This window comes from Mustelus asterias, chromosome 7, assembly GCF_964213995.1.
Source record: "Mustelus asterias chromosome 7, sMusAst1.hap1.1, whole genome shotgun sequence".
NCBI classification, from domain to species: domain Eukaryota; kingdom Metazoa; phylum Chordata; class Chondrichthyes; order Carcharhiniformes; family Triakidae; genus Mustelus; species Mustelus asterias.
In genome coordinates this window covers 41,023,281-41,040,026 of record NC_135807.1, presented here as the reverse complement: position 1 = coordinate 41,040,026, position 16,746 = coordinate 41,023,281, and positions in this window count along the sequence as shown.

The following is a 16,746-nucleotide window of genomic DNA, read 5'->3' as shown; positions in this document are numbered from 1 at the left end:
GATTATGTAAACTGTTTCATTTACATCTTCACGTTAACCCTTTACACTCCAGGCTGGAGATGGTGACACCACTATTCCTAGTCAGAATACAAATGATTGAGTTATTCCTCTATTAGCCATGCCTGACCATTATTACCGTAAATGATTTGAATTCAATTTATGTAAAATAGCCACTCACTGCATTTTACTGGGGAAATCACTTTGTTTTTATTGGCAGTTGTTGCTATAGTTCTGCTCATGCATTCTGTCTGCTATAGTTCATAGTCAACTCTTTAAATAGACTCTGTGGACTGTTTCTTTTAGTGCTCTATTTTAATGGACCTAAATAGCCGAGAAAATAGACTTTGTTCTCTGTGAAATATATAATTTGTTGTGAATGCTGCTGTAAATTCCACCCTATTTGCTGACACAGTGGTTTCAACAGATATTCTGCTGAGGCAAGGCCGAAACTTGCTTGAATAATGTTGGAGTTCAGGAACTCTGAATCAGTGATGCTTTAAACACAAATTAGAATGTGATTCCCTTTAATACATTAAAAGGGGGAAAAGTTCACCAAGTACTTTTGGAATACACGCATCTGAGATCGATTTCTCCTTTATCTCTTGGCTGTTTTACAGACTGATACTGACAGGACGGTTTTGCAGGATAATATTGCTTTGAAAGGCTATGTTTTTTTTACCTACTCAGCTAAATTGGGGTTTAAGCAAAAAGCAAAATACTGCGGATGCTGGAATCTGACACAAAAACAGAAAATGCTGGAAAATCTCAGCAGGTCTGACAGCATTTGTGGAGAGAGAACAGAGCCAATGTTTCAAGTCTGGATGACCCTTCATCAGAGCTAAGGGCAAAGAGAATCAGAAAAGATTTATACTATGAGTGTGGGGGCAGGGGGTGGGTTGGGTGGGGGGGGGGAGAGCTATAAAAGGACAAAGGGAATGTAAATGAGGATAGAGACAGCTGAGAGAGGTGTCCCCTCCACCCCCTCCGCCACCCTCATAGGATATATCTTTTCTGATTCTCTTTGCCCTTAGCTCTGACAAAGGGTCACCCAGACTCGAAACATTGGCTCTATTCTCTCCCCACAGATGCTGTCAGACCTGCTGAGATTTTCCAGCATTTTCTGTTTTTATGTTAAATTAGGGTCTACTTTGTTGCCCATAATCTGGCACTCAATGGTACAGCTGTTGGCCCACCTTTCTTGCCACTGGGGTTTGGAGGATCTTGTAAAGGTGTTGCTGGTGATATTTCTCCAGTGCCTTGTGGTGCCTGCTGAGGCCATCCAAGACACTGAAGCATATCGAGCACTGGATGCCCAGTGCACTATGATCTTAGTCTCAGAGTAGAGATCTTAGAACATAGAACATAGAACAGTACAGCACAGAACAGGCCCTTCGGCCCACGATGTTGTGCTGAGCTTTATCTGAAACCAAGATCAAGCTATCCCACTCCCTATCATCCTGGTGTGCTCCATGTGCCTATCCAATAACCATTTAAATGTTCCTAAAGTGTCTGACTCCACTATCACTGCAGGCAGTCCATCCCGCACCCCAACCACTCTCTGCGTAAAGAACCTACCTCTGATATCCTTCCTATATCTCCCACCATGAACCCTATAGTTATGCCCCCTTGTAATAGCTCCATCCACCCGAGGAAATAGTCTTTGAACGTTCACCCTATCTATCTCCTTCATCATTTTATAAACCTCTATTAAGTCTCCCCTCAGCCTCCTCTGCTCCAGAGAGAACAGCCCTAGCTCCCTCAACATTTCCTCATAAGACCTACCCTCCAAACCAGGCAGCATCCTGGTAAATCTCCTCTGCACTCTTTCCAGCGCTTCCACATCCTTCTTATAGTGAGGTGACCAGAACTGCACACAATATTCCAAATGTGGTCTCACCAAGGTCCTGTACAGTTGCAGCATAACCCCACGGCTCTTAAACTCCAACCCCCTGTTAATAAAAGCTAACACACTATAGGCCTTCTTCACAGCTCTATCCACTTGACTGGCAACCTTTAGAGATCTGTGGATATGGACCCCAAGATCTCTCTGTTCCTCCACAGTCTTCAGAACCCTACCTTTGACCCTGTAATCCACATTTAAATTTGTCCTACCAAAATGAATCACCTCACATTTATCAGGGTTAAACTCCATTTGCCATTTTTCAGCCCAGCTTTGCATCCTATCTATGTCTCTTTGCAGCCTACAACAGCCCTCCACCTCATCCACTACTCCACCAATCTTGGTGTCATCAGCAAATTTACTGATCCACCCTTCAGCCCCCTCCTCTAAGTCATTAATAAAAATCACAAAGAGCAGAGGACCAAGCACTGATCCCTGTGGCACTCTGCTAGCAACCTGCCTCCAATCCGAAAATTTTCCATCCACCACCACCCTCTGTCTTCGATCAGATAGCCAGTTACCTATCCAATCGGCCAACTTTCCCTCTATCCCACACCTCCTTACTTTCATCATAAGCCGACCATGGGGCACCTTATCAAACGCCTTACTAAAATCCATGTATATGACATCAACTGCCCTACCTTCATCAACACACTTAGTTACCTCCTCAAAAAATTCTATCAAATTTGTGAGGCACGACTTGCCCTTCACGAATCCGTGTTGGCTATCCCGGATTAATCCGCATCTTTCTAAATGGTCGTAAATCCCATCCCTAAGGACCTTTTCCATCAATTTACCAACCACCGAAGTAAGACTAACCGGTCTATAATTACCAGGGTCATTTCTATTCCCTTTCTTAAACAGAGGAACAACATTCGCCACTCTCCAGTCCTCTGGCACCATCCCCGTGGACAGTGAGGACCCAAAGATCAAAGCCAAAGGCTCTGCAATCTCATCCCTTGCCTCCCAAAGAATCCTAGGATATATTTCATCAGGCCCAGGGGACTTATCGACCTTCAGTTTATTCAAAACTGCCAGGACATCCTCCCCCCGAACATCTATTTCCTCCAGCCTATTAGCCTGTAACACCTTCTCTTCCTCAAAAACATGGCCCCTCTCCTTGGTGAACACTGAAGAAAAGTATTCATTTATCACCTCGCCTATCTCTACTGACTCCATACACAAGTTCCCACTACTGTCCTTGACCGGCCCTAACCTCACCCTGGTCATTCTTTTATTCCTCACATAAGAGTAAAAAGCCTTGGGGTTTTCCTTGATCCGACCCGCCAAGGACTTCTCATGTCCTTGATCCTCAAATATTCTTTTCCTCAGTTGACCGAAGGCTGAGCTGACATGTTGGAGACAATGATGAGTTTTGTCGTCCTTGTCTGCTTTCATCAAGGGGAGACTTCTGAGCCGTGGAAAATTGTTTGCGTTTTCTGGGGCTGCGCTGTTGACTTTAGTCAAAGAGGTGTTTTGCTGGATGGAAGAGGACCTTGGTTTATGGGGTGTCTGGTGAAAGGCCTATTTTCACAGCAGCATCCTCTCCCAAGTCATCCTTTCCAGTATCGAGACATTAATTACTCCAAACCAACTCCTCTGGGAAGGACATGCAATTCAGTGCCAGGTTCCCAAAGCAACTGCTCCGTGTGGAACTCAGATATGGCAAGTGACTCCCAGGAGGACAACGGAAACACTTTAAGGATGTCCTTCAAACATCCTGAAGACGTCAAACATACCCACCGATTCATGGAAGAACCTGGCTTGTGACAGATCAAAGGGAGAAGGTTCATCCAGGAAGGTACCAAATGCATCAGAAACGTGAAGATCCAAAGCCAAGGCACCAGAGGGAGTGGAAAAGCCTGCAAAAAATCCAACTAACCAACCCTTCAATCACCATGCATGTGGTTAAATCTACAGATGGTGCATTGAGCATACTAACCATTCCAGAACCCATCAAACCAGAGTGACAGCAAGTCATTCTCGATCTGACGGGATTACCTAACAAAGAAAAGAAGACTCTTGGATTCAAAGTCCTAATTCAAACAGTCTTTTGAGATATCACTATCCTTTACTTGGTCTGGCATTTAATACCTGCCTTTTCTAACCTACAAGCATTGTCAGTATAAGCATTCATTTCAGTTACTTTTTCAAACCGCACATTGTTGTCACTTCCAGTGTAAATCATAGGTTACAGAGAGGCATAATAGTTACTTCTACTGCTCTGGGTCCAAAGACAGCATCAATGCTTGGGAATAATGTGGACCAACCTTTCTCACCAGAGCACGGAAACCATCTAAAGTTTCTCTCAGAGAATTCTCAGCTGCATGAAAGGAACTGTCTGCTTTGACACATCCTAACCTACTTTGCTTGCTGAAATTATATTAAAATCATTGTACTCTATAGTCTGTAGTACTTATGAAAGAAAGGTGCTACATTTATGTAGAGTTTGTAATGTTTCTCACCAAATGTAGGAACTAGTTGATAAAACACAAGTTGAGATGATGTTGAGGTATTTGCTGCACTATGATGAAAGAGCCGAGAAATAGAACTAATTAGATTGGTCTTTCAAGGGCCAGCACAGGTATGATGGGCTGAATGGCTTCCCTCTGTGCTGTTGCATTATAATCAGAACTGCAGAGTAAAACTCTATGGAGGTTATACTAAAGCAATTTCCCAATGCAGGTATCAGACCACACTTGAAGTAAGAGGGGAAATCTTCCTAGGTCTGTGCCCAGGCATGTAGGATTACCTGGGGTACAGGGAATTTTGGAAAAATGGAACATTTCAGAATCACAGGGTGGAATTTTACGAGAATGATTCTAAGTGTCCAGCTCGCATGAAAATGGGAGAATTGCAGATCTGTTTTTTTGGGCGAGTTTTCGGACCCAATATTGTGCACATAGTGTATGGAAAAATGGTCTCGACTATTTCTAGCTGCTGCAGTCGGTGGGCTGGGCTTAATTTGCCAGTCAGCCTACAGGGGGAGCTATAGCGCATGTGCAGACCTCTAATTCTGCACATGCACAATAGCAGCAACAGAGATCTGACAGAGTGAGGCCTCTGCTGCTGTACGCAATCTGGAAAATTACCCCCCTCCCCGCCTCCCCAGCAATCGCGGAGCCTGTGGCCTATTACGAGCCCCACAACGCCCCAAATACAGCCCCCGCTGCCCAGACCAATCACATCCCCCCCAACAATCACAATGCAGAGCGGGCCCCATTCCCTACCCCCCTCCCTCTTCCTAGCGATCACCTGCAGAGTTGCAACGGGCCCCCTCCCTCCAAAATCTGTCCGCTGCTTCAGGCTCAGCCCCTCATAGACCCCACCCCTATAAGCCCCGCTCCCCACAGCTCCGCCCCATAGACCCCACCCCCATAGGCCCCACCCCCTGGCAATGCCAAGATGCCTGTGAGCGTTATCGAGGTGTCAGGCTGGCGCTGCCCCCTTGCCCTCAGCCTCCCCGGGAGGGCCTCAATGGCCTCTGGTTCTACTGGCGAGGGCAACATGACTGTTCCCAATTCATGGGAAGCAGGTGTTTTCCCCGCCAGGGAGAACCTCTCCCAGCGAGGCCATAAAGGCAGGTGAGCCCAGATGATTGAGCGCTGGGTTTGTTAGGTAGTCCTGTCAGATCCATTTCCGGCGAGAGGGTGACCTCGCCGGAAATCCGCTCTTGTAAGTTGCGAGAGCCGAGAAATCGGGTGTGGTCCTGATTTCTCGGCCCATTGATTAGTAGGGAGAGCCAGCAAAATCCCAGCCAGAGAAGCTTTATAATGCAGAAAAAGGCTATTGGGCCCATCGAGTCTGCACTGGCTCTCTGAAAGAAGATTCTACCCAGTCCCACTCTCCTGGCTTATCCTCGTAAGCTTGTATATTATTTCTTTTCAGATAGCAATCCAATTCCCTTCAGAATAATTTGATCAAATCTCCCTCCACCATCCTCTCAGGAAACTCATTCCAGCCTCTAACTACCCTCTGGATGAAAAAACATTTCCTCACATCAATCACTTCTACTCTTTTTGTCCATTAATTGAATCTGTGCCCTTTCATTCTTGAAGCTCTCTCTCGAGTGGGAACAGTTTCTGACTATGTACCCTGTCCGAACTGCTCAGGATTTTAGATACTTCTATCAAATTTCCCCTGAGCTTAAAACCCAACCTCTCCAATCTATCCTCCTAGCCACAGTTCTTTAACCCTGGAATCATTCTTGCGAATCTCCTGGGTCAATTAAGAACCAATTCTCATTTACAATAATGAGCTGACCAAGAGGCTAATCCTGCAGTGACAGAAATTACACAATAATAAGGCAGCAGGTATAGACAACAAAAATAAAACCAAAAAGAAAAGTGGCATCTAGAACCCCTTCCTCATTTACCTTTCCAGTAATCTAATGTGCAGGGAGCAGCCCTATGAATATCCTTTCACCTATTCAGTTTTGATCAGGACATCACTAAGGGGATATGTGTGCATTAGCCAGGATATAGAAAGCAGCAACAAAACATACCACGGTGGCACAGTGGTTAACACTGCTGCCTCACAGTGTCAGGGACCCGGGTTCAATTCCAGCCTCGGGTGACTGTGTGGAGTTTGCGTGTTCTGCTGTGTCTGAGTGGGTTTCCTGCGGGTGCACCCGTTTCCTCCCACACTCCAGAGATGTGCGGGTTGGATTGATTGGCCATGCTAAATTGCCCTTTAGTGTCAGGGGGAATAGCAGGGTGATTAGAGGGATAGGGCCTGTGTGGGATTGTTGTTCATGCAGGCTCAATGGCTGAATGGCCTCCTTCTGCACTGTAGGGATTCTATGATATTCTAAGTATACAGGAGGTTTGAGGAAAGCTTAAACATTTTTAAGCTCTACAGAGAATGATAAAGGGGAAACCCCATTGTGCTCATAAAATATTAAATAGTTAAACTCAATATTATTTCAAGTTGAGTTAGTAGAACACAGTTTTAAAATAATTAAAAGTAAATTTAAATGAAAGGATATACATTTTGGAGATATCGACCATCAGTTGCAATCAGAGATAAAAATAATCTCCTCACTTTGTTTCCTATCAGAAAGAAATTCGTCTTTTTATGAGTCTTGAAGCTATTACTATGATTTATCTATCCATTCCTACCCACTGCCACATGTGGTCTCATTAGAGCCCTGTACAACTGAAGCATAACCTCTCTACTTCTGTCCAAGTGCATGAATCCTTTTTGGGATTCATGCACTAGGACACCCTCTGCACCTCAGAGCTCTGCTGTCTCTCACCATTTAGGTAACATGCTTCATTTTTTATTCTTCGTACTCAAAATGGACAACTTAAAATTTTTCCACATTGTACTCCATTTGCCAGATCTTTGCCCACTCACAAACTATTTGTATCATTTTGTAGCCTCCTTATGACTTCTTCACAATTTACTTTCCTACCTTTTTTTGTCATCAGAAAATTTTGCAACCATCCCTCAATTCCATCATCCAAGTCATTTATGCTCCGTGGGGTTATGCTGCAACTGTACAGGACCTTGGTGAGACCACATTTGGAATATTGTGTGCAGTCTGGTCACCTCACTATAAGAAGGATGTGGAAGCGCTGGAAAGAGTGCAGAGGAGATTTACCAGGATGCTGCCTGGTTTGGAGGGTAGGTCTTATGAGGAAAGGTTGAGGGAGCTAGGGCTGTTCTCTCTGGAGCGGAGGAGGCTGAGGGGAGACTTAATAGAGGTTTATAAAATGATGAAGGGGATAGATAGAGTGAACGTTCAAAGACTATTTCCCCGGGTGGATGGAGCTATTACAAGGGGGCATAACTATAGGGTTCGTGGTGGGAGATATAGGAAGGATATCAGAGAGTGGTTGGGGTGTGGAATGGACTGCCTGCAGTGATAGTGGAGTCAGACACTTTAGGAACATTTAAGCGGTTATTGGATAGACACATGGAGCACACCAGGATGATAGGGAGTGGGATAGCTTGATCTTGGTTTCAGATAAAGCTCGGCACAACATCGTGGGCCGAAGGGCCTGTTCTGTGCTGTACTGTTCTATGTTCTATTTATATAAATTGTAAACAGTTGAGGTTCAGTACTGATCCCTGTGGCACTCTACTCGTAACATCTTGCCAACCAGATAAATATCTATTCATGTCTACTCTCTGCTTCCTGTTAACCAGCCAATCTTCTATCAGTGCCAATATGTTACCGCCTATACCGTGAGCTTTTATTTTCCGCAATAACCTTTGATGTGGCACCTTATCAAGTGCCTTCTGGAAATCTAAGTACAGTACATCTACCGGTTCTCTTTTATCTGCAGCACATGTTACAGTCTCAAAGAACTCTAATAATTTGGTTAAACATAACTTCCCTTTCACAAAACCATGTTGATTCTGCCTGATTACCATGAACTTTTCTAAGCGCCCTACTGTAACTGATTTTGTGATAGATTCCAACAGTTTCCCTATCAAAGATGTCAAGCTAACTGGCCAGTAGTTTCCAGCTTTCTGTCTCCCTCTTTTTATGAATAAAGGAATTACATTTGCTATTTTCCAATCCAATGAAACTTTCCCTGAATCTATGAAGTTTCAGAAAATTCAAACTATCTCACTAGGATGGCTCCAGTTCGTAGTTGTCAGTTGTGCTGACTGAGTGAGAAAGATATACTTAATTCAGGCGCATGCTTAGTCAATCATTAAGGGCAGGATTTTCCAGCTGCACTCGCTCCAATACCAGAAAATCCTGCCCGAGGTCAATGGACATTTGCATGGTCTGTGTCCCGCTCTCTATGATTCCCGTGGTGGGCGGGGCAGGAAAATTCCACCCTACATCTTTGTTTTCTCTATGCCAGCAAGAAATGGGAAAGGACAGCAACCTTGGCCAGCCACAGCACCAACCCCAAACCCACCTCTAAGCAAGATGCCTCAGAGTCCTTAGAGGATGCACTTTCACAGCATTCAGCTGCATGCTCCACCAACGAAGGTACACTCAACTCAGTGGGTCAAGTTCTAGGATAGGATTGTGGAGTCACAGCCTGCTAATTACTGACACGAGTGTGCAGCTCATGGAGGCTTTGACAGCTGAGGTCTCTGACACTCTGAGGACTGCTGGAGACCAAGACCCTGCTGAACCCCATGTAGATGATCAGCCTCTGAACTCAGCCCTAAGAGACCTGATAGAGGTGCAGAAACAGGCAGGGGGACATCAGGCAGAGGTGTCAAAGGCCACCGGACCAAAGGCTGGAGGGATCCGTCCATGCTCTGTCTGATGTTAGGGTTGCAGCATGTGAGTGCTTGGCTGCCTCCATGGAAAGGCTGGGAGCCACCTTGGTTATCCAGGTCCGGCAAAAGACACAGTGGCTGCTGGATATGCACTCGGACACACTTGGAGTGTCCTCAGAATGAAGTCCCAGGGTTCTTGGCTGGTGCACCTCTACCCTGTGGGCACCTGCTGACTCCTTGAGGAGAAGGGGCACCTGGAAGGAGTTTGAGGTCCCCCTCTTGTCTAACCACTGATTCACTGCACCAATGGCTAGAGCAGCCAAGTCGGGGTTAGGAGCAGGCATGCCAGCCAAGAACCCCGGGACCTCATTCCAAGGATACTCCACGGGTGTCCTGCCACTCCACCTCCTTTCTATCAGCTACCCCCATCACCTCCAGCAGGTCAGGCTGAGGAGGGTGCTCCTGCACCTGGGGAGGTAACCCTTAGACCTTGGGCCACTAGAGGAAGCCCACCAAAGTCCTCACAGTCAACATGACATAGCAGTCAGCTGGCTGCCTCCACCTCAGCTGCTGATGTTGGGACTGTACCTAGATATAGTGGTAGAAAATGAAAGATTAATAAGTATTGAAGGCACACAGGCCATTGTGTATAGATTCAGTACTTGTAATTATACGTTCAGTATTCGGAAGTCTCCTGCCAGTTGTTTCAATGGCCGTGGGCAATTAAGGCTGTGGAATGTGGGACCCCATCAGAATCTGATATTGGAGTCCCATAAATTCTCTCACTTTATCAACATCGATGTTACTCAATAATCCCACATGCGCAAGATTAAGCACTGGCTATCGGTTGTACTTCCTTGGGGTAACCAAATAAACTAAATCAACAAATTAAGGGATAAATTAAATGGCAGCCCCTTAAAGGATATTTCAACAAAGTAAAGGAAATTTGAAGCATCAAAACAAAATGCGATTAAAGGGGTCGATAAAACATCCAGGTCCAGCGGTTCCCCCCAGGCGTGGAAGGCCTCGCTCGTGCCAGTAGACACGGTGTGCTCCCTTTCCAGGGACACCCAGCAGTGAATACAGCCACGGAGGCAGGGCAGGTAGTCAGGGTGGATAACTCTGTCCACTGCCCACTGTCTAGACCTACTAATGGCCAGCTTGGCCAGGCCCAGGGGTAGGCCCACGAGCAGGTCCTCCTCCCTCCCCATCTCCATACTGGGTGTACCATCAGTTGTGAGTATGCAGACGGTGAGGGTCACAGATGTGCCATTTATCTCCATCCTCCTCCTCTGCATTGGTGAGCTGGCCTAGGTGCAGTGACCTACCCGCAGGGTGGTTCTGTTCGCCCACATCTGAGGAAACAGGTCTGTGAGTAAAGGTCAGGTTCACAGCCCATGGATTCAGTGAGGATGGCAATAAGACAGATGTATCACATTGCATAAGGACTGAGGTGGATTGCAAATGGGGAGGTGATGAAATGCATCACAATTGAAGGCTGGGGGCTGCTGAAAGTTGAGTGTTTGTGAGGAGTGATGTGATGGGGATGTTTGTCAGGACAGAGTGAAGGGAGGGTGATATCTAAAGCAGGATGTTGCTGAATTACTGAGTCAGGTTAGGTTATTTAATTGCTTTCTCATTGCATCCCTGACTCGGGCACAAGGGTCCTGTTCACCTCCTCGGCCACCTCCAACCATGCCTTCCTGATGACAGCAGCAACTTTCTTCCTCCCATTGCTGGGGAGAAGTATGTCCCTCCTCCCTCTCCCCCTGACTGCACCCACTCGTTTCAGCGAGACGTCTTTAAACTTTGGATGCTGTTTTATTCCATGTCCATCATCCGTCTCCAACATCCCCAATTTCCGCCTGTGCATTGATCCTTTAAATAGAGCAGAGATCTAGAGCCATTTGGGGACACATGTCCCAACTGCTTGAGGCGTGAAATGCAGAAATCAAAATTAATTGGCACAATTGAGTTTAGATCACAGATCCTGACCCACATATTCGATTTGGGGAGTTCCAGCCAGGCAATTTCAGTCCCCTCAACACCCCGAGGCAGAAGCTGCCTTCACATTAATATCAGAATCTTTATTTCTTTGTTAAAACCACTGGAAAGACTGGAAAGTAATTCCCCGAGTTTGCACATTCTCCCCGTGTCTGCGTGGGTTTCCTCCGGGTGCTCCGGTTTCCTCTCACAACCTGAAAGATATGCTGGTTAGGTTCAGTGTACCCGAACAGGCGCCAGAGTATGGCGACTGGGGGATTTTCACAGTAACTTCATTGCAGTGTTAATGTAAGCCTTACTTGTGACTAATAAATAAACTTTACCTTTACTATGTCCTGATTCCCCAGTGCTCAATCACCATTTAGGGAGAAAGCTACAGGAGCAAGCAATGAAGCGAATGACATTGCTAACAATCTCGGAATTTAATTTAATGCTTATCCTTACAGTTCTGCGCTGTTAAAGTCAAGCACAGTAAACCATTAAGCCACTAACAGAATTGTTTGTGCTGTGAGCGTGCAGTAATGGAAACAGGTTTCACCACGGATTTCAAATTCTCAGAAAGAAGACAAGAACCTCTAGCCTGGAGCAACATGTTTTACCTCCATAGATAATTAAATCCAAGCCTTGCTGTCTCCTGCTGTTGTTTGCCAGTGAGGACTGACAACAGGCATGATTTAACCATCATTCCCACAGCATTTTGACTGATGATTGAACGCTGCTTAACTGGTGTCATGAGACTTCTGAATATGAATGCCTCTCATCATGTGTTCTACAAAAAAAACTAGATTGTGGTTAATAGAATAGAATTCGTGGCAATCCCCTGACAGCAACTGCGTGCCTTTTGATTTAAAGCAACTCACTCCAGAGCTGAAATATCATTTGAAGCAATGTTTAACATGCTCTAATGTAGGGTGACTCCATTATTTTCTGGGCACGAAGCAAGGGCTATCGCTCAGGGATTGCATCATCATCATTAACCCTTCAGTTAAGGTTCATCGCAGAGAGCATACTGAAGGTGATATCACTGGTGAGAAAGGGCCAGGCTTGTGCCAGAGTTTCTGTTATTGTTTTACTGAGGGCCCTGACTTCACGCTGCTCCAAGTGTTGATCCCAATCTTGGGAAAACACACCACCAGCTGAGCAAACAGGGTACGCAACCTGGCGCTGTGTTTTCCTGGCTGTGGATGATCTACTGTCAATCGTGTAAATCCCCAGCCGAATCACGTAGGCCAAATGGAATTTGTCCCCAATGCACTCTTGGAAACTGAGATATATGGAGGGAAAATTAAAAGGCTCTAAATCCACACTTATTGTCATTCACCCACCCGTTGCATGTGAGGGCCAGTTGACAGTGGAAGGCTTTTGGAAAATATTGCCCATTGGACAGGACTTAATGTTTCATCTCCCACACCCCAGGTGAAAAGGTTGTTATCGAGCCCTCACTCAGTTCCGACGGATTATCCCACAGGCTTTTAGCACCCGGAGGGTCATTCATTGGTTCAGGGCAAGGCTTCCACCCCCATCCAGGATGGAATTCCAGCCTCCAAGAGCTGACAATCAATTAGATGGTCAGCATCTCTATGATCACTGGGGAAAATGGCCACTGCCGGAATTGCACCCAGTCCCTAATGAAGATCATCACTGGAGCTGGATCGGGAGGTAAAGGGATATTTCAGCAGAAACAGGCTAGAAGGTCCTGTTGAGGGAGGTAGGGGGTTGGAGGTAGGGGTGCACAGGCCATGCTGAAGGGATAAGTCAGGGAGAGGGTGCTCCAGGCCTTGGGAAGGGCCTCTTTGGGGGCCTGTTAAGGATCCCCATTCCCGCCAGTAGTCTATGAAGTGAGACCTGACGGGCTTCTAACCTACTCCTTCCTCCATCTATCACATAGCAGAGGGCCAGGAAGAGGTCATTCATTGGACACTTAAAGGCCTCAGTTGGCTCCGGAGGTGGGTGCGCTGCCTGTTATCTCCCCTGCCATGAGTAAAATTGCAGTGGGGTCAGGGGCAAGGGACACACACCAGGAAAGACATTCAGGGCATCATGCCCAATTTTACATCCCCCACCTGCCTGCCAACACACCCCTGAAAAAGCATAAAATGCTGGCCATTATCTTCACTTGCCAATGCCACATTTATTTTAAGACACTAGTCATACAGCAGACACTTGGGGGTTTACATCATTCGCTATAAATTGGACTAACGAGAGTCAATAATAGGATAAGTGTAGCTGATAATATGAATTCTCTTGATCTAAGTTACCCCAGCACAGTTTGCAATGTAACCAGGAGCTGAATTTTGTTTGAAAATTGTCTTTTGGAGCCACATCCAAAATGGATCTTGATTGAGAAATAATTACGGAGCAAGGGCTGGGCTTCTTCAGGGGGGTTGCTCTCCTTCCAGTGATGCAGGCAGATCTTCAGACAGACCTGGAAAAGAAAACAGGTCAAGAGAAGGTCAAGATAGCATTTGTTATTAATGCCCTCTGGATATAATTTTTCACCACTAACTGAATCTACCAAGTCATTCAACCCTTACATTTAACTGGTGTAAGAGAAGATAGCCTACACTACAGTAAAATACGCGTAAGTTCTCTGTAGACCATAACCTAACTGATGTTTACTTGTAGTAGCTCGGAGCTCTAAGTATTTTATAGCTTATTCTGCTTTAATTATTTAAACAAAAAATGCTGTTCTGTTAACTAAAATTTGAGTATTGCTGAAAAAAGAGTCATTCTTTGTCAAAGCTTTTCATCTTGCACTCATCAGGACAGTCACGTGACTACAATGTAAGGGAAAATCAACAAATTTATTATGTATGAGTAGAGAGTGCAATTTGGTTGGCATGTGGACTCTGATTGGTAAAGGCATTCAAATGGAAAATACACTAGTTGATGGTGACTGACAGTTAACTGCCGATCATTGTTTGAAACTTAAACCAGGCAGCTTGACTCTGATTGGTCAAGGCATTTCACTGATAAATGAACCAACAAATGACTGTCACTTTTTTTGTTTAGCTGAAGCAGGCAAGATGTGTGTGCGTGTTTTTTCTGACTGCAAAGAACAGGACCCTGTGTATTAACATATGTAGCTTCCAGTACACATAAATGTGCCACACTGCCAGCCCGACTTAATCTTAAATCGGTCACCAGCTGAACTCTTATCACTCTGAGGAACATTTAGCAAATGTCGTCCAATTGTGGAATCACATCTGACTAAAGTTTGACCTAAAATCTGAAAAATCTAGCAAAATATACCAGCATAGAGGATGCATTTTTTTCCTTTTCATTGGAGTTTGGTAAGGTTTATGTTTTATTAAATATTGTTTCCATCACCATCTCCTTCTGTGACCAAAGTCTTGCTGAGAAGAAAGACCAGCATCTTGCTTTCTGTTTCTGACAAGGTCCACTGTATCTGACCCCTGTGAAGAGCCGCATAGGTGAAGTAGATTTTACTCCTCATGTTCCTCCTCTCTCTGGGAAAAAAAAGTACTGATTTCTGCTTGACACACCCTCAAAATGACACTTCAGATTGAGGATATGCATGCACACCTATGTCTTTAGTATTCCAAGGCAAGGAGTGCTGGAGTCATAGAATCCCTACAGTGCAGAAGGAGGTCATTCAGCCCATCGAGCCTGCACAGACAACAATCCCACCCATCCCCGTAACCCCACGTATTTATCCTGCTAGTCCCCCTGATACTAAGGGGCAATTTATCATGGCCAATCAACCTAATCCGCACATCTTTGGAGTGCGGGAGGAAACCAGCGTACCCGGAGGAAACCCACGCAGCCACGGTGAGTCCCATAAGACATTCCAACCCAGTGTCAAACCATGAGGTGGAATGCCCCCTTAACAAAACAGAAGCATTTGCACCCATTTCCAGATTACCTGCTAATGAAGTCGCACTGCTTTGAAATGTAGGATTTGAGTTCCGAAAGCGCCAAGGATACTGTATACGATGATCGCAGGCAACTGTATACCAGAAACTGGTGCAGTGAAAAAGAGATTGTCATTCATCAAAAAATACATTCAAACGTTACTTGTAATTGAGTGATTCACAGGGAAGCAATTTGCTTTTTTGATGAACAATATAAGAATGCCTGGTTGTATTTGTGTAACGACCTATTAACAATAGACGTTTGTATATGGTAATGAAACCATACGAGGTAGCTGAGGGAGAAGATCAGCATTATCTAATTTGATTTCTTATGTCCTTATGTTATGATTTCTCAGCAGGTGATCTTTTCGGTGGGTCATTGCACAAATAAAACAAGCATTCTCTTGTCTTCCTTTAAAAAAACGTCATTCCTTGTGCGTCATTTCTTTTGAAGCACTCAATTACAAGGTGCTTTAGTGAATGATGTTCCTTTCCCACTTCACCACAGTTCCTGGGTATATAATTGCCTGTGGACATTATATCCAGCCCCGCCGACATGAATGTTAAAAGTCTCACTGCATAAATGGAAACAAATACACAATCCAAGAAGTTAAAATAATGTCACGTTGGGCAGCACGGTGGCACAGTGGTTAGCACTGCTACCTCACAGCGGCAGGGACCTTGGGTTCGATTCCCGGCTTGGGTCACTGCCTGTAGTGAGTTTGCACGTGCTCCCCATGTCTGCGTGTGTTTCCTTCAGATGTTGCTCCAGTTTCCTCCCACAGTCCAAAGATGTGTGGGTTAGGTGGATGGGCCACGCTAAATTGCCCCTTAGTGTCAGGGGCACTAGCAGAGTAAATATGCGGGGTGACAGGAATAGGGCCTGGGTGGGATTGTTGGCAGTGCAGGCTCGAAGGCCTGAATGGCCTCATTCTGTAGGGAGTCTATGAATGATGTTTTGCTGCAGGAGTTACTTTGTTTTGCATTCTCTCAGAAAAGAAGTAGACATCTTAAACCAGTAGTCTGGTTTTCGAATCAATCAGTGGTAGCAAACAAGATTTAATCTATCATGAAGTAAGCCATGTGGTTTCTGCAACTACTTGGTGCCTCAAATATATATGATCATGTGGATCACATTGGTTTCCGAGTAATGAACGATGCAAGAAATTTAATTAATGGCATATAAAATACTTTAGTTTAAAATTAAATAAAAAACTAATGCCACATTTAGAGAACCACAAAATACCAGAGTGTAGGAATTAAAACAGTATAACATAATCCAACTTCAGGGACTCAATCGGCCTTTATTGTTTTATTCTTTCACAGCATATGTGTATTGCCGTCCAGGCCAGCATTTGTTCCTATCCCTACTTGTCCTTGAGAAATTGATGGTGAGCTGCCTTCTTGAACCGTCGCGAACCATGTGGTATTAGTACACCCACAGTGCTGTTAATCATACAATAACATTCACTTGTTAAACTGGTGTCCAATGCAATAAATTTCATGTCACACAGGAGTTATAGTGCAATAACTTTAATACCAGAGCTACTTACTTCACCACCTCCTATCTTAGACCTATATTCAGGTGTAATATACAAATATTGACACAATTATGGCTTGATGTATGAAATTAAATGTTGCATTTCTTTCTCCGACAATCAACAAATATAAAAACATATTCTGACCGAGTATTGTTCATCATTGTTGAGCTAAATTTTCAAAGTAATGAGTCAGGGAACTAACAGGTGAGTCATAAAATTAAACATTCGTAAT